This window comes from Grammomys surdaster, unplaced genomic scaffold (assembly GCF_004785775.1).
Source record: "Grammomys surdaster isolate TR1022 unplaced genomic scaffold, NIH_TR_1.0 264, whole genome shotgun sequence".
In the NCBI taxonomy this organism is placed as follows: Eukaryota; Metazoa; Chordata; class Mammalia; order Rodentia; family Muridae; genus Grammomys; species Grammomys surdaster.
The window spans coordinates 7,218,697-7,238,441 of record NW_021604705.1 but is presented as its reverse complement, the minus strand read 5'-3'; the positions used below and the strand labels follow the sequence as shown (position 1 = coordinate 7,238,441).

Genomic DNA, 19,745 nt, shown 5'->3' with positions numbered 1-19,745 from the left:
CAAAAATGATTTTATGGTTGGGGTCATCACAACATGAAAAATGTATTAACAGACTGTAACATTGGGACAGTTGAGAACAACTGACCTAAACTGAGATTATTTAAAAGTGTTTAAAGTAGTAAAGGGATCACATTTTCCAGACATTAAACTTAAATTTACATGAGATACTATCTATATAATTACTTATTACTAACAATTTTTTCTTATACGGAGATGGCTTCCCAGATGTAAGATCAGGAAGTTGGTGTAATTCAATACTGTACCTCCTATCTATCTGTATCCAAGTGAAATGGCTCATTATTGTTTTACCCTAAAAGTTAGATGATGGTAAAATTTCTTCTCTGTTGCCCTCTCAAGAAGCAGATGGGAGGGACACTGTGATTCTAGCTGATCCAACAGCTATCAAAGTTTTTGAAATTAGATCCCAGGCTTATCAGTTTGTTAATCCAGTCTTAGAAGCCAAAGGAAAAATGTGTAGGATACCAATAGGTGAATGTTATGTGAGTCCCATCAAGATACAGTCATAGATTTTTTTTTTTAACATTTAAAAAATATCTTCTTCCCTGGCTCTTGTTTCTCTGTCAAGGGCTTGTGATGACAGCATTGCTTGCCTTTATCTCTCCTTCGAATTTTTTTCTAGGTGCTAACCAAAGGCTTCCTTTCTTTCTTAAACAGAAAGCCACTCATGCATTTTTGGAGTGTTTTAGGGAGGTCACATGGGGGATGTACCTCAACGTCTCCCAAATTAAACTCTAAGAAGCCAGATTGTTAATCTTACCAGTCCCCTAAGAGTGGTTATGGTCACCTCTTCATAGGGTAGCAATGAAAACAGGAGACAGAAACAAGATAGGCAGCTCAGGGCAGGGGACCCCAAATGCAGTAGTTCAGAGATGTCCTGGCCAGGAATGCCAGATGAGAGCTCTGGTTTTTTATACCTTCCCAAAATAGGGATCTTATGAGAGTAAAACAGCCCAGATGTTACTGCTGATAATTCCTTCTTCTTAGGTTTAGAACTGGATCTCTAAATTTTCATGGCAAAAATATATACTAATATATATGTATATTATATATATATGGTAAAATGGTATATTAAAATTATATATATATATATATATATGTAAATCTTAACATCTAGGAAACCAGACTCAGACCTCTTCAAGAGTAGCAGGTTGTGAGAACCGAGGACAGAATACTACAAGAAAGGTGACTCAATTTCAATGACAATTCTGATAACTTTTATAATGTGGTGAGTCATCTGTAATTTTGTTTGTGATGACTTACTTCTATTAACTAGAATGATAAAATATTAATAAGCACATATGAGTCTACAGAATAAGGTTATTACAATGATATAAGAAAGTAAAATAGGGCTATGATGTAGTGAAATTTTAGGAAGCTAAATAGATCCACTTGAACTTTCTTCACTTGTAATTTTATCTCTGCTCAAACATTAAGCTTGGCACAGTCTTCAGTGAATTTTCAAATAAGAATGGGATAAAATGTAGACAGTAGTACCATCTTAATTTACACTTCAATGAAATATTATTTGATGCATAGAAAATTCTATCCATGACATAACATTTTTCATTTGGGAAGTAACACAAGATGCACAAAAAAACAAATTCTTTACAAGTGGCACAATTCTAGCCCTAAAATAATCCTAAATATAGTAGGTCATGGAATTTCACTTGTCTTGAGAAAGAGCAGAAAAATAATTTCATAAGAGCCAAAAATTAAACCAGTAGACTTTTAAGCTTATAGCTGCTATAAAAGGATTAGCTGAATTCCACAAACCCCATTAAAATTCCCATAAACAATGTGGTTGCATTGCACTATAGAAAAACTAAAGAGGGCTCCTGAAGGCCTAGTCAGGTACCTTGGCAAATACCACCCTTTATCTTTAAGCTGAGATTCTTACATGAGCAGATGATAAGGTATTCAGAAGTTGTCTGTCTGCAGTAGGATTCAGATCACTAACACACCACTTATCAAGTGTATGACCCTTTCATACTTATAGGGATTTAACTAGCTTCAGTTTTGGTTGTGAAAATTGAAAAAAGATAGGTGTAGTGGCATTTGTTGGCTCTTACCCGCTGAGCCCTTTCTTTTACTCCAGGAATTGTCTGTGTATCATATGTGAACATGGTGTTCACAGAGGTGAGAAAATGGGCATCTGATCCCTAGAACTGGCATTGTAGCTGGTTCTGAGCTATCCACTATGTGGGTGCTAGGAATTGAAAGTAGGTCCTGTGGAAGAGCATCAGTGCTCTTCACCACTGAGCCATCTCTCTACTTCCAGCTACTGACACTAGTGAAAATACCACATTAAAATTTTACACTTTCTCTTAAAATTTTAAATTATGCATACATGGGTATATAAGCAATTAGATGTATGGTGAAAAAATTATATTTCACTATACCTAAGATCATTTTGAAAAAAAAATGTGGTTTAAATTGTTGAAATTATGTTTGCTCTTATGAACAATATTTTGAAAGAGGTCCATTTCATCTCTAATAAATATAATTTACACTTTATACAATTTAAAAGATTTCAGTGGAGAAGCCTTAATGTAGCTTCTGTCTCTTTGTATAAATGTAAGTATATTTACATATACACACATGATACATACACTCTGCATAGACTCTATACATATAAAAATATACATGTATCTACGAGGAGAGTGGGTAGATGAAGATTGTTTTGGAAGCAAGAAGTCTTGCAAAAATTGTTAGGCCCACAGAAATTCCATTTGGACTGCAAATTTGCATTAGTCCCGCCCACAGTTTGAAATGTCATCCCACCCTCTCTTTGCCATCTGCACCACCACCTACTGATTCCTATGTCTTTAGTCTTAGAGAACAGAAGCATCTGCCTATGACAGGCAAATTCAGACTCCCCCCCCCCACATCTTAGTTAGGGTTTTACTGCTCTGACCAGACACCATAACCAAGGAAAGTCCTATAAAGGTCAATATTTAATTGGGACTGGCTTACATGTTCAGAGTTTCACTCTATTATCAAGGAGGGAGCATGGCAAGATCTAGGCAGGCACAGGACAGGCAGGGTTGAGAGTTCTACATCTTCTTCTGAAGATGTAGAACTACTACTACTAGCTGACTTTCAGGCAGCTAGGGCAAGAGTCTTAAAGCCCATGCCCACTGTGACACACCTATTTCAACAAGGCCATACCTCCAAATACTGCAACTCCCTGGGCCAGGCATATTCAAATCATGACACCCCCCAACACAAATTTAAATGAAAGGCTAGAAAGTACATTAAAGAAGAATCAGGCTATGTGCACATGTATGTATATATTCACATATATGTATTTAATTATGTATATAATTGGAACCAGAACTCTACCACCATAAAGTCTTCAGGTTGGTCATCTCCTCCCACCTTTGTGAATTTCCCCTGATTTCTTTCACTTTATGAGAACTGAAAAGAGACCATTTTTGATTAATCTAAATTCTCATTGATGTATTAGTGACATATGACCTGTGCATCTTTATTCACTTGTGCCTATTCAAAAATGTGTATATTTCTCTATTGATTGCTAAGGGCTTAGAGAGTGAATAGGACATTGTGGAAAGGCTCTAGAGGAATGGGACAGGGATTGTATCCACGGCTGTTTGTGGTAGTGGAAGGAAATAAAGCAAGAGAGTATCACTGGATCTGTTGTAAAAACGTTTGCTCAAGAGGAACAGTATATCAATAATTTTCCCATCCTTTGAGCAAAGATCAAGTAAGATGGTCATTCTGAATTTTATTTCACAGATCCTACTAGCTCTTGTCAAGCAAACCTTCTTCTTGTCTTCTATGTCAGTAACTTCTCTTCATGTTCCTCAAGATGAACAGTGCTAGGACATTGTTCATTTTTTTCTGAAAGTTTTCTTTTTCCTATTTGATCCACTCTTAAAGTTAACCAGATCTATAATACAGTAATGTTTGACAGTATCTCAATGCACAAGTTGGGAAACATACAACTGAAGTACAATTCAGTCAATAGCAGCCCAAGTAATCTAAGCTGTTTAATCTCCTCGATGTCTTAAAAACTGTAAACTGTGGAAACAAGCCTGTTCCCATGTAAGAGAGTTATTGGGAATATCATCATATTTGACATGTCTATTTTTATTTACCAACCTGTCAAATTCTAGGCATCAGAGTCTAGGAAAGTGAAGAAAATCCTTACTCCTTGATCCATATGTAGCTACAGTGGTTTTTGAACTGGTATTCTAGTACTCCTATATAGAACAGCCATGGTGCCTTTTCTCATCTTTTAAGTCTTAGAAGAAGAATACTCTTGGGGAAAACACAGGATACCATCTCATTACTTCTTTCTCTGTTAATGTGATGGGTTTTCAGGTTCCAACAATGTCTAATTCAACTGTATACATCCATTTTGCTACCTTTTTTCTGATTTCTATTCATTGAGTCCAGCCTTTCTTTTCTTTACAAGCTTTCATGAGTCATTAATATTTTAAAACAAATAAGCCTTATTGCTAAAAGTTTACCTCATAGTTTCTACACCAGGATTTGGTATTTGTACTTAACACACGGTAGCCTGAATTTAGTGGGTACCTTTTTTTTGAAATACCAAAGTTCAGGCTGCAGGATAGTAAGGATAACTACTAACAATTGTCAGACGAGAGCTAGCTGGATGGTGAGAAGCTCTTGAATTAAAGATCATAATAAGCCGGGCGGTGGTGGCGCACATCTTTAATCCCAGCACTTGGGAGGCAGAGGCAGGCGGATTTCTGAGTTCGAGGCCAGCCTGGTCTACAGAGTAAGTTCCAGGACAGCCAGGGCTACACAGAGAAACCCTGTCTTGAAAAAACAAACAAACAAACAAACAAACAAGATCATAATAAAGTCAAAGTGAAGGAGGCAGACATAAAATGCAAAACTGGTCCATTGGAGGAATTCTTGGGCTTTAATGCATCCTGTACTTGTTTGGACAGAGGAAGAATCAGTGTAACTTTAAAAGAATGAGTAAATCAAATAAATGTTAAATTCCTCAGAGACACACAGAAATAAGATCAAGAGTTTCAGATAATGCTATGAGTGCGTTGTTTGCTCACTGTCAGCTTTAAGCTGCAATAGGGCACAATATAATTCTTATTGTAAAATCTATTAATACATATGTATGTGCCAAATGGAAAATTATGGAGACTAGATAAAGAGAGAGTACAATCCAAGCAAAGACAAGAGTGATTTTCACAGAAGTAACAGCAATAGATGGATAGCAAACAGATTTTGAGTATATTTTAAATTTAGATACATTGGAATATGCTGGAGCTAAGAAGCAGCCTAAGAATTAGTTAAGAATGAGAGCAAAGACTTTGAGGTGAACAACTAAGTAAAGTGAACATTTATTGAGATAGAAAATTCAAGAATACTGTCGATGTAGCTCAGTGGTAGAGCACTTGAGCATTTAATTAGCATGGACCAGGAATGGCATGGTTGAATCCACAGTACTGAAATAGGGAAATGATGCAGTTATGTTATAAACATATATATGAAGTTGCAGTAACAGGTTTGAAGTAAGCAAGAGATCAACATGTCTGATGTTGCTGTCATAATTTGAAGAAATAGGTTAATTTTGACCTTTTAATTTGTCATCCAGGAGAAATGTTGTGTAGGCAATTTAGTATGCTTGCTCAAGTTCAAAACTGAGATTTCGAAAGAAGACATTTTTGACAAAAAATTATAGTCTAATTCTCTGGATTCTTGAGGATACCATTACGTTTTGATTCCTCTCATCAAGATCCTATTCAGAAGAGATAGGAAAGGTCCTTTGTGACATCCTGCTGACACTCTAAATTCTTCATTCCAAGTATTCCACAGAAAAGATTTATAGATATCTACTCTTCTGGCTGCTCTCCCTTTAGCCTGGTCTCCCTGTCTAGACATTACCTACCACTCATTCTCCAGGGCATCACACGGGAGACCTTTTCCATCATCATCATCCTTCACTCTGAAGCCCAGAGATCTCTGTATCTCAGCTCCCCCTGTAGGTAGGAGAAGGAATTTTCATAATGTTTCTCTAGTTTCATGCAGACCAAAGTAGATTTTTTTTTCTCTTCAAAAATTCACCCAAACTTGACAACTGTCTCACAAGACAAAAGAAAAATAAAGTGTTCCTTCTGTTCTTGAAACTGAACTATTCACTCTTCTTTTTTTAAGAACTCAACAATTTTTTTGTTTTTGTTGTTTTGTTGTTGTTTGTGTGTTTGTTTACAACAGAAAACAAAGAAAACATTTGATTGATTGAGATGAGAATATGACACAAAAATATGAAAGAAAAAAGTATATTGATATATTTCAAAGAGTTATAACAACTTCCATATATGTGAAAAATTTAAAATGTCTTTTAACATACTTTTAGCTCTTTGAGGAATGTATTTTATCTCACCTTATTCAATTAGGAATTGTCTAGTGAGTATCCACTAGGCCCAAGGCAGTTTGAACTGCTGCTGTTCAAACAGTGTCCATGTCATGCTGGACTTCACTGGCTTCTTTCAGGAAAGATAAGACAACAGGATACCAAAGATGGCAGTAAATGCGGCTTCTTGTCTTAAATTGTAGAAGAAAAGAAACCTAGAATTCTGTGGGGCAAGGGCCTTTGTTATTCCAAATAACATGACATTAAGTACTAGAAAAGTTTCACTGTTAAGAAAAGTGAGCTTCATTATTTACCTAAGTTCCTCCTCCTCTCCTCCCTCTTTTCCTTCTTTGTCTTCCTTTTGCCATTTCCAGCATCTTGTTCAGTCCAGTTGGCCTGAATAAGCTCAGATTACTAAAGGATTCGTAGATAAAATTTTCATATAGTAATATCTATGAGGAATAAAGGAAGGAAATGTTCTTTTGAAAAGACTGAATTTTCTAGAAGTGTAATGGCCTGCTTTCTGCCGCGTGTGAAGAACTATTTTTCTTAAGGAAAAATAGTTTCCTTAGAATTGTGTGTTAAAGAATGCCTAAGTCAGTCATCAGTAGACTATTGCAATTGTCTTCAAATTATCAGCAATTGTGTTTTATAGCTATAACAAGTGTTGCTAAATTACTCAATACCTTCTCATAATTTAGAATAATAAATTATAGAACTAGATGAACTTAAAGAATATAATATATAACTCCTACTTTTATAGATAAAGAAGGAAAAGTAAGATACTCTGAGTAACTTGTTTTTGCTAGTTGTTGTGTTAGTTGGAGTTTTTCTTCATGTCACCTGTGAAAAATAGCTGAGAGAAACAGGCTAAGGAAGGAAAGATTACTGCTACTCATGGTTTCAGAGATCTCTATGTGTGGCAAGTTGGTCCTACTCTTTTCTGACCAATAGCAAGACAGAGACTTTATGGTACAAAAAATGCCACAGAGCAGAGCAGCTCAGCTAATGGCATCTAGGAAGGAAGCCAGTGGAGAGAAGGAAGGAATGGAAGGGAGAGGAAGTGGAAGCAGAAGGAGAGAGAATAGCAGGAGGAAGAGGGGAGAGAAGGGTGAGAGGCTAGTGAGGAGAGATGGGAGAGAATGATCAGAGGAGGGGACTGGGAACAAGATACGACCTTCAAAGGCATAGAGCCAATTTCCTATTTCTTTCAACCCATCTCTATTCTCTTGTCTCTCACAGTGTCTCAATAATGTCATCAAATTATGAATCAATCAGTAGATTAATCATTGATTATGTAAGAGTCTTCATGATGCAGTCACTTCTCAAAAGCCTATTAGGTGGCAGTCAAGTTTTTAACATATGAGCCTTTGGGGACATTTCCTATTCTAATGTGACAGTTTTATTTCCAGGACTGAATTGAGATATCTGGTTGTTGGGTAAGTTCCTTCCCCAGGGCTTTATATACTCATTCCCTCTGCTCTCTGTTAATGCTTTAGTGCTGGGAAGGACAAGTATCACGTATGTTAGAAGGTGTAATGGCTATTCCTGGTTGTCAACTCGACTTTATCTGGAATAGACTACATTCCAAAATTGAAGGGCATACCTGTGATCCAGATCTTGAGGCTAGAAGAGTCAAGTTTCTGACGTGGATCTTGGCATGGAGATCTTGAGGCATAATGGTCAGGAAAAGCTTAGGCCCAGGCAAGGTAGTACATGCCTTTAACCCCAGGAGATTGAGGCAAGGATCTCAGAGTGCAAGATCAGCCAGCCTGGGAGAAAGCAAGTCCCAGATTCAGGTGTGGTGGTACAGTTCATCTGGGCCATACCTTCTGCTGGAGGCCTACATAAGGACGTTGGAAGAAGGAAGATTCACTCTTCGAAGACTCGAATTTGCCAACACATCTGTTGGAACCAACTTCTACAGAATATCAGCTTAAACAACTATCCTTGTGGAACTGAACAACTATTAAATTATTGGACTTCCCATTCATAGCTCACCATTGTTGGGTAAGTTGGACTACAGACTGTAAGTCATTACAATAAATTCCCTTAATACATCAAAACATTTCATAAGTTCTGTGACTCTAGAGAACCCTGACTAATACAGAGGCAAATAATGTGTCAGGCACATGGAGAAATCTCCAAGTTTAGATCTTAGGCTCCAAGTCAACCATGGTTTGCTATTGTCAGTAAAATCTTACAGTGACCCAAATTGCAATTTTGTAATGCTTTAAATATAATCCTGTTAACATGGAACTCAGAGAAGTTAAGCAAATCACAAACAACTTAGGGATTTCTGGCACTGTTGCCATAATCGTGGTGCTAGCAAGATCAAATTAATGTTTGGATTCACTTTTAAAGTTGACCAACAATCCTTTTATTTAACCTTCTGAAGTTTGTTTTCTTTCTTTTGAATCTATTAAAAATGATACAAAGAAATTTCAAGATCAGCTTTTCTTTGTGCTATCGTTCACAAGTGTGTAGAGCTAGCCTGAATGTAAAGACGACTGAGCCTCCCTCCCAACAAACTTCAGAATTTTGTTGTAAATCAACTCCAGTGATCTCCAAATTGGGAAGCAACAGCCTTCTCATTTAGGGGTGTGAAGCTACACTGTATAACGAGCAGCAGAAATGGTAGCTAGCAAGCTCTTGATATTTATCTGGTAACTTTATCCACTGCCATCCAAACATGAGAACTGTTTTTACAGACATCCGTCATTTCCATGTTAAAATGAGAAGCACCCTTTAAGAAGACTCTCAGCACAGCAGGAAACAGCTTTTTAGATAGATATTTTTCTTTAAATTAGCATCCTTATAATGAGCTGCTGCTGGTTATGGCCACTTGTGTGTACTGGGATCATAAGCCTTTTAAATCTACTTGATTTGTGCAGTTAAGCCACAGGTAAACAGAAAATTTTCATTGGGGAAACCAATATATATTAGAAAGGCTGATTTGCATAAACAGCTGATCTTTCTCAAATATGTCATATTTCTCAAATTGTCATATTGCATCTAACAGAGACTGAGTGTATTAACCAGCATTTTTTCTAAACATGTCAATAGATGCCAGCTATTATTTAATATGTGGGATTCAGTTTCATGGAACAGCTAAATTTAGATGCAGTTGCATTACTCACGAACAGACAAACAAGCCAAAATGGATTTCTCGCGCAGTAACCAGCTTAACACGAATTTCTATAAAGTTGCCATAAATTATCTTGTTATCTCAGAAGCTGGGACAAAAAGATCCTCCTACTGTCCTATATGGTCATTGTGAGCTTGAGTCAAAGGCTTGCTCATGCTGCCTTCCTGGTCTTCTTGTAGTCCCACTTTCTTGGTTTGGATTCCGATGCCTCATTCCCAGACAGCCTGAGTAACATTCCTTTGTTAGTGAATATAAGTGAGATGAGCTTGGTGTTCTCAGTTTATTAATATAAATTTCAGCTGCTACGAATCACCTGTGCTTATGTTATGCCACAATAGTAACAACAACAAAAAATCCATAAGGTTGCCATTAATTGTTTCTATATGTGTATCTATATTTTAATAGACTCCATAATACCAATCATTGTTACAATGAAGTCAAGTCAATAAGGATTAATCGTATTATATTGTTAAATTATTGTTGATCAGATTCCTAAAATGTTGCTAAGTGGGTAAATATATAGCACTTAATCAAAACATTGTTACTCACTAATGGACATTTATGTAAGTGCTTTTCCAAATTAAGTGATGAAACGAATTCACTGACGTGGGCTTGAGGAAACCATCTCAGGAAACCTGTTTATATTTTAGCAGGATTTAATTCACTGCTTACCTGCTCCATTATTAGACATCTTGCTTTATAAGCTTAGCTTAAATTATTTGCCATAAGCTAAAATACAAACAAAATTACTTTATTTAAATATACTTACAACATTCATCTCCTTTGAAATTTGAAGTAAATAAAGCAAAGTTGATCTATACATTCTGCAGGTAGGCATTTGATATCTATTACCTGTCATGTGGTAACTGCCTAGCTTATCCTCAATTTTCACCTACCTGTTGAAAACAATTGCACAATTAACTCTCTAAAATGTCACATTTTGTATGCTATGTCACAAAAGTTTGAGTGCTTCCAGTTTCCTCAGAAAGAACAATTGTACACAGGAATCAGAACTTTCTAGTCTAGACTGTGCTTCTTTTTCCAACCTTTGTTCCCTTGATACTGTATACTGACGAAAGCAGTAAGTAGAATTAAGCTGTACAGTCACATGTGTATGGGGTTGGCTTGGCACTGCTGTGTATTCAAATTCTAAACACTGGCCCCCAAGATCTGGTGATCCTTGACACCAAGGAGTAGATCCTCACGGACACCAAATGGTGCTATGGTAACCTTACCTCCCAAGTTATCCCTAATTGGTTAATAAAGTTGCCTACAACCTGGGCTGGGCAGAAGACATGGTGTGTGGAGTGAAGAAGGTTCCTGAGCTTGGAGTCTCAGGCAGGGACCATGAGGAGAGTGAGGGGAAAGAAGAAATAAATTTCCATGGAGTAGCATGGATGGTGAGGGCATGGCCACGAGGGATGGCCTGATAGAACCCCCTAGGAAGAGCATGGCAAGTGATATTTCAGGGATCACCACAGGGAAGTAGACTAATTAGCATGGAGGGCTGATCTCTACCCAGCTCTACTGCTCTAAAGCTTAATATAATCTGAGACATCATGGGTCCAGGAAGCAAACGTGTGGCTAATGTTTCAGCAAAATGGTGAATGCTGGGACCTTCAGGACAACCTTTAAGGCTATGGGAAAGACCTCTAGATCCATAAGGTCAAACATATATAATTTCTCAACTCTGCAAAATATAAGGATGTAATATGAATTATGAGGGGCTTTGTGAGTCTAAAGGAACACAGGCAGCTGTATTAATGAGCAATCTTGTAAAAGATACAAAGGCAGGCAGATTCCTGAGTTCAAGGTCAGCCTAGGAAAAAATGAGGAGGTTAGGCCCAAGTGTAGTAGAAATGGTCATTTCAGGGCAAGGTCCAAGTCAACTAATTTATCGTTTATGCTTAATAAAGGCAGACAGATCTCTTAATTCTTTTGCAATGTTAAGAAAAAAAATGTATGCTTGCTGTCTCTTAAGAATTGGAGTAAATGACTGGATTGATATGTAAAATAAAAGACTGGACCTGTGTTCTGCTGGAGATGAGCCATCCAGAGAATTTTTTTAGGATAAGAAGAGAGAACTGCTTGGAAACAAAGAGACATACAGACAGACAGACACACACATACACACACACACACACACTTGGAAGCAGGACATGGACAGAGAGATCTTTTAGATAACAAACAAGAAGAATATAGACAGAGAAATTTCCAGAGAGAAAGCAGAACATAGAGAGAAGCAGCCTGGAAAAGCTGTGTCCAGCAGAACACAGGTCGGCTTGGATCCACTTTGACTTCGAGCTGTCCTTTTCTCTTCTCCCACAGACCTCTTCTCTTTGAACCCTCTCCAGGTGGAGGAGGCTGGCCCTTGCACAGAAGGCATAAACTTTAGGGAAAAAACCTTCTAGCTCAGGGAGATAACTTTATTTTCTTTTTTTTAACTATATACAAAATATCTATTCACAAGCCTGATCCTACAACTAAACTGCTAACTCTTAAGAAATCTCTTTCTATCTATGTCTTTCTACAGGGCTAGATCACCCTTCTCTAGAGCTCCTTCAAACCTAAAAGGGCTTCTTAGCTTTCTTTCCGAGAACGTCATTTTACCTGTGTCCTGCAAGCTGCTTCTCTGTGGTTCTTGCAAGCCCAGAAAGAGAATCCTTATCACTTACCCAGAATTTCTTCCATAAGGCTCCACCAAGCACGGAGGGGGTGGGAGAGCTTATATGTTTGGTATGTTGCTGTCATGGCTGGAATGAGAGAGAATTCCAAGCGAAGTCAGTAGGGGCCAAAGTATTTCACCTTTATGGAGGACAGCTCAAGGCCACCCAGCTGACTTTGCCTCCGGTCATAGAGCAAAACTAGCATTTTTTAAAAAAAATCTATGGAGAATTTTAGAAGCACACCCAAGCTGCATCTCTTAAGGATCTACCTAACTGCATCTTACATCTATTTAAGCTTTTGTATTTTGCTAACAATTAGGTTTTCTATGTAGAATAGGAAAGCTGAAGTTGAGATCTAAATCAATTTTTAAAATCAATAAAAGAATAAAAGACTATACACTGTACAAAAAAGGAGACAACTTACAGGTTTTTAGTCTACTCTAGAAATTTGAATATATTTTGATTTCTACCATGAAATGGTAAAAGTTCTCCAATTATCATGTTTTAAATTTTTTTGCTTTAACATTTATTTATGTGTGTTGATATAATATTACATTATTTTTGTCAACGTATAAAATGAGAAAACGGAAAACACTCTTACCAAAATTGTGTAGATCAGGTGGAAGCTTTTTTGTTTTACAATCAACTCATTTTTTTCTTCAAGAAAATTTTGCAAATTCAAAATTTAAATATTTCTAGTCCACAACACCACTAAGAGCAACATTTTAGACCACATTAACATTTTTTTTTCTGGGCAAGGTTGTTTTGGTAACACTAACCTTTACCCTAAGTCTAGTAACAATAATGGACAGGTTTTGCTTGATTACAGAGTTTTTTTTTTTTTTGTTGTTTTTTTTCTTTTTATTGTGGCTCAGTTTCTACTTTGAGTGAAGGAAACATTGCTTACATGTTACACAGATTTCATACAATTACAGCAGCTGGAAACTGCACACATTTAAAAGAAAGTTTAATCATATAAAAGGTTATGGCTACTTCACCTTTTGTTGACATAAAATCAACGAATAACTATACACACACATACAGACACAAAACATTTTTGAAAAATCCATTAGATGCTTCATTAATTTATGTGAGCATTTAATAAAAGTCAAAATAGATAAGACATTTGCTTTCAGGAATCTTTTTAGATTATGATCATAACTGAGGAAAATTAAGGATGTTGAAGCCCAGAAGGGTGGTATGTGGCTTAGATCTGGGCATGTAGGAAAAGTCTTTAAGAAAATCATCAGCTTTAGTTGAAATCAGGGAGACAATGATGGATTTGATGACGTATAGGTGGAGAACAAGCATCAAGGCAGCAGAGCAGTATGCTAAAAGTCCCAAGGCACAAAAGAAAAAGGTAAAATGTGTAAATACAAGGAACATTAACAAGACTATTCTTCTCTATTTTTTTTTCTTTGGTTTTTTGAGACAGGGTTTCTCTGTGTAGCCCTGGCTGTCCTGGAACTCACTCTGTAGACCAGGCTGGCCTCGAACTCAGAAATCCGCCTGCCTCTGCCTCCCAAGTGCTGGGATTAAAGGCGTGTGCCACCACTGCCTGGCCTCTATTCTTTTTTGGGAGCCCTTGGCATATGTCAGCCTATAATGCCACATGATTTATTCATAATTATATTTGTGCCTTTTGGGTTCTCAGTAAATGAATGTTTTGGTCATTATGCATCTATACACGTATTTGCACACACACACACACACACACACACACACACACATATACATATATATATATCCTAGTTAATTATTTATTGCTATGAAAAGATACCATGACCCAAGCAACTTATACAAGAGAGCATTTAATTCAGAGAGTGAGTCCCTGACCATTGTGGAAGAAAGCATGGTAACAGGCATGTAGGCAGGAACTGGAGCTATATCTGAGAGCATACGTGTGAAAACAACAACCAGGAGGTAGAGGGAAAAAGAGAGATGGGCCTGGTGTGGATTTTGAAACCTCAAGGCCAAGCGTCAGTGACACACATCCTCCACCAAGGCCACATTTACTCCAACAAGACTTCCTAATCCTTCCCAAACAGTTCTGCTAACTGGGAAACAACCATTCAAACATATGAGTCTATGGGGTCCATTCTCATTCAAACCACCACAATGTACATGCACGGTTAGTTTTACAGTCATAAGGAGTTTCTCAAATTTTTTTATCATTTAAGACAAAAGTAAGTACTATTGCATATAATAATGCATTCATATATAACATGTTTTAAACGATAAATGGCATGAGAAAGAAATCAGGTACATAACAGACTTCACAATAGCCACAAATAATATGAAATATATTGCTGTAACCCTAATCAAGCAAGTGAAAGATCTGTGAAAAAACTTCAAATCTCTGAAGAAAGAAATTTAAAAAGATATCAGAAGATGGAAAGATCTCCCATGTTCATGGATCTGTAGGACTAACATAGTAAAAGTGACCATTCTACCAAAAGCAATCTACAGATTCAATGCAATTTCCATCAAAATTCCAACACAATTCTTTACAGACTGTAAAAGAATAATTCTCAATTTCATATGGAAAAGCAAAAAAAAAAAAAAGATAGCTAAGGCAGAAACTGCATATAAAAGAATCTCTGGTAGTATTATCATCCTTGATATCAAGATGTAGTACAGAGCAATAGTAGTAAATACTGCATGCTATTGGCATAAAAATAGACAGGTTGATCAATCAAAAACTCAGAAATAAACCCACACACCTATATATAACATAATTTGAAGTGGATCCACATTCTCCTTTTTGGAAATCATTAACTAGCACTCTTTGGTGGTTTATTATTATTATTATTAGAAACACATGATTAAATAAGCCAATGTATAAAAAATGCTTACAACTGTATGGCTAAAATATAATTTCTGGCATAATTCTAATCATTTCTATAAGACTTCAATGATAAGGCCATATAAATTCCCAAGATGTTGAATTGCAATTCTGGAATCCTAGGGACGGCAGATTCCTTTTGATAGAGGGAGATGCTTGATGAGTTATCAGCCAGTTTCCTCATAGCTCCTAAAAAGAATGCAAAACTAAAACTTCCATCTTGATCTTATTTTATGTCTGCTTTCTCAGTTAAATGCTCAATGACACACTTTGCTATGGAAAGGCTCTAGTTTAAGATGGTAACATATATTGTCATTTTATCATAAGGTATTTCTGGTTCTTTAGTAAAATCTACTAATAGTTGCATGACATATTAAAATCACTTAGGTACTGTGACAAATTAACATTGCTAGATTGTAGCTTCCTGCGGCAACAGATGAACTGGGTTCACCTGAAAGGGGGGCTGGGAATGAAAGGGGGACAGAAGAAAAGAAGAGATGAAGCCAAGACAAGTATTCTGATCAAGGCTCAATGCTTTAATGTTGAGCTCTCAATTTAAAGGGAAAGGCCCTGCCCAAACCCTTCCTTGTTTCAGCTGGAGATGGGTGAGATAATTCCTTCTTGGTCACAGCTGGAGATCTCTCCAGGCAAGCCCAGGGGCAGTTCTTCTTCTAAGTTCCATGCAGCCAAGGTGGGTAACTCCACCTAGATCCTATCACTTGGTCTGTTGTGGTAAACAAGGTCTTTCAGATCTTCTTAAGGCTGAGGGAAGGGCAAAATTCCCCATTTTAAGTTTTTTAAAGATGAGCAGTGCTAGCAGCTGGATGGGGTACAAGATTTCATCCCATCTAGGGTAAACAGTGGCCAGGCAACCGTGCCTGGCTTAGGTTGGTGCCAAATATTGCTCCTATATTACCCATCCTAGAGGAAAACATACATAGAATATTGATGTATGCCTCTGTCTTAGGTCAATAAGACCTCAAGCATATTCTTACCTGTCTTTAACTAACCGGCCATCATTGGCACACTCTTTCCCATATAGACCAAAGCCACATTCAGACCCGAGGACCTGTGGGCATGCACTCAATGCAATTCTTCATAGTGATGGATTGACCTGACCTGCGGGTCCTAGTTATTCATGGCGGTGAGGAGGACCACAACCTGAAAAAAGAACGGGCGAGAGAGAAGAAAGGACTCAAGGAAGCAATTGCTGGTCAAGAGCCCTGTATTTGAACGTGAAACGCTTTTTTATAGTATGCTTTACAAGGGGCGGGGGTAAGAGGGGCCAGGTGGTGGAAAAGTACAGAACCTTCTTGGCCTGTGCCTTGAAACATTTCATGGTCTATACGGTACACTGCCTTGAATTATGATCTACCTGCTTTCCTCAGAAGATATGGTACACTGCCTTGAATCTATCTGCAGCTGCCAAGCAGGATCTTGCGGTTGTCAAGCTGCAGGGGACATTGTACAGGTGGGGAAAGGTAGGGGATGGGGGTAAGGGCGAGGGTCCTGGCTTCTGGCAATGGATAATTCCCATGATGAATAGCTGAGCTTGCCAGAAGCAATCCTGTGTGAAGGCAAACTCTCTGCTTGAGACACAAGGTTCAAAGGTTAAAAGCAACATGACTATCCACGCAATGTAGAAAATAAGGTTGAAAGTGGAACTGTCCCAGTATCTAATCCAACTGCTGGTTGACAGGGATTAGACACAAGGTATGAGCACCAGGTATATAGTGGGTAGCTTTAAGTATTGATGGAGACTACATGCCAGGTTAACTAAGCTGGCTGATAAGGATTTCGAGCCATCTTCATCATCAGAATAATAATTATTAGGCTCAAGATCTGTGTCCACTTGACGGACCAATCTTTCAGGTAGCCACTGGGCTCCATTTTCTTTTTCTGGGAAAATGCAGACTGAGCCATGACCCCAAATTAAAACAGAGTTGGGACCATTCCAAGTATGAGTTAGGGGGTCTCTCCATTTGACACTGGCAAATGAACTATAAGTGACTGGATGCCAGTGGCGATCTGCTGCAGACTGACATTTAGCATCAGTTTGCAGAAAATTTAAAACAAATAACACAAAAGCAAGGTGTGCTTTGGGTGACCTTGTGGGGTATAATTCCCCCTTTTTAGTTTTTAAAAGCCAAATATTGAGAGTTCCTTGCAAAACCAGGGAAGAAACGACTGCCCCTGGGCTTGCCTTGAGATATCTCCAGCTGTGACCAAGAACAGATTATCCCACCTATCTCCAGCTGAAACAAGGAAGGGTTTGGGCAGGGCCTTTCCCTTTAAATTGGGAGCTCAACATTAAAGCATTGAGCCTTGATCAGAATACTTGTCTTGGATTCATCTCTTCTTGTCTTCCATCCCCCTTTCATTCCCAGCCCCCATTTCAGGTGAACCCAGTTGATCCGTGGCTGCAGTCAGCTACACTAGATAGCAGTCTTTGTAAGCTTAAAGCCAAAAACTGAATTTCTTGAATACTCACAACACGACTCACCAAAGGGAGCTAAGACCACCGAAACCAGTTTGGATATTTTACAATCAGTTTTCATTGTGTCAGTCTGTCAAGGTGCAGGCCATGTGATTGGCCTTGGGTCCCATGTTCTATCAAGGGCAGGAAAGGCAAGGGCATGTTAACTGATGGTTCTGTCCAGCTATATTCATTATGGAAAGCAAAACTGAAGGAAAGGGGGCCTATCTGGAAAAATCGAAGTGTTCATCATATTCTTAATGTTAGGTAATCTTGAGGCATCATCTCAGAGGAAGCTTCAGTAGACATGCATAGTTAACTCAGTACAGTGAGAAAGGTCCTTCAGAGACTTTGGTTCATTTCTAAGACTGATGACAATGTTTATTTTGAACTATTTAAAATCTCTACCTCAATATGTCTTGAAAAAAAAAATCTCGTTTCAGGTTAAAGAAACAGATAATGATATCTGCTGTCTTCAGTAATCAATTTCACCACATTTTAATTTCTTCAGATCTTCAAACTCAAAATCATTTGAGTTTCTTCTCTGCTGGAGGAATAGACTAAAGATCCAAAGGGTCAGTGAGTTAGCTGCACAGTCCTTAGCTGTGGCATTCCTGTCTCAGCCAGAGTTAATACACATGCTATTGTGCCTGTTGGAAGTGAGCACTGACTCGCAGGGCTTCTGACTGTTCCCAGCCCACAGCAATGAATTCTATGATTATGGAGACTTGCAATACCAAGAACTCTGCATTAATGTCGTAAAAAGCCCCTGCAATGGTTAAACCCCAGTGGTACCCACTGTGGGAAACTCTACAGGGTTATCAGTAGCATCTTGGCTAGGTTCAGTGTATCACTGTGGAACCTGGAAATCAGTGGTTCGATACTGGTTCTGCTGACAGAACTGTAAAGATTTGGGACTTGGCTAGTGGCAAATTAAAGCTGTCACTGACTGACCACCTCAGTATAGTGCATGGTGTGATCATGAGCATGAGGAGCTCTTACTTGTTTTCTTGTCGAGAACACAAACAAGCGAAGTGCTGGGATCTTGAATATAACAAGGTTATATGGCACTATCATGGCCATCTAAATGCAGCATATGGTCTGGATTTGCATCCAACAATCGATGTCCTGGTGACTTGTAGTCAAGATTCCACTGCTGGATCTGGGATGTTAGAATTCAAACCAGTGTACACACTTTGTCTGGACACAAAAATGCAGTTGCTACTGTGAGTTGCCAAGATACAGAGCCACAGATTGTTACTGGAAGTTATGATACCATAATACGATTATGGCTTCTGGAAAGACAAGAGTAGCATTGACAAATTATAGGAAATCAGTCAGGGCTGTGGTCTTACATCTGCAACATTGCACATTATGTCTGGATCTATAGATAACATAAAATAGTGGAAATTCCCTGATGGTGGCCTGATTCAAAATCTCTCTGGTTAATAATGTAATTATTAACTCACTGGCAGTTGATACTGACGGAGTACTTGTATCTGAAGCAGACAATGGCAGTATGCACTTTTGGGGCTGGAGAACTGACTGTAATTTTCAGCCCATTCATGCAGTTGTACAACCTGGGTCTTTGGACAGCAAATCAGGAATATTTGTTTGTGTTTTTGATCAGTCAGAAAGTCAGTTACTAACAGCTGAAGTTGATAAAACCATTAACGTTTACAGAGAGGACGAGACAGCCACAGAAGAAAATCACCCAGTCAGTCAGCTGGAAACTAGAAATTATCAAGAGAAAGATATTTTAGTGTCTTCGTGGCTATCCTGTTCATGGCTTAATATTGAGGATATCCAGCCATTCAGGAAGCTCACTTGCAGAAAACATTGCTGCTTTGTATCTTACAATAAACTGCTCCCCATGTCTGAACAAGGAAAAAAAATAGTAAGACTGTAGAGTGAAAAATTATAGATACTGGGTATATAGAATCCTTTTTAGACATATAAAATATTCTTTAGGCTTTCTTTATAAAGACATAGAGAAATCGAGCCATGAAGCAAGTTAAGAATGTGGACAGACTAGTTATGGGAACTGGCTAGAATGCAAGATAGCCAGGTGGAACCAAGCTGAGAACCGCAGTGACAGGGCAAGGCCGAAGTAACAGGGCAAGACCACATTCTTGAGAAAGATAAGCGTACAGAGAGTTTTCACCTGTTCCTGACTCACGTAGGTTGGGTTCCTTTGGAATGTTCCACTATTTTTATGTTATGCC

General features: G+C 38.1%; 1 pseudogene; it reads left to right on the top strand.

Annotated features, from left to right (window-relative positions):
* The first annotated feature begins 13,475 nt into the window (after nucleotides 1-13,475).
* LOC114628133 lies at nucleotides 13,476-19,283 on the top strand (annotated as a pseudogene).
* Nucleotides 19,284-19,745: the final 462 nt, after the last annotated feature.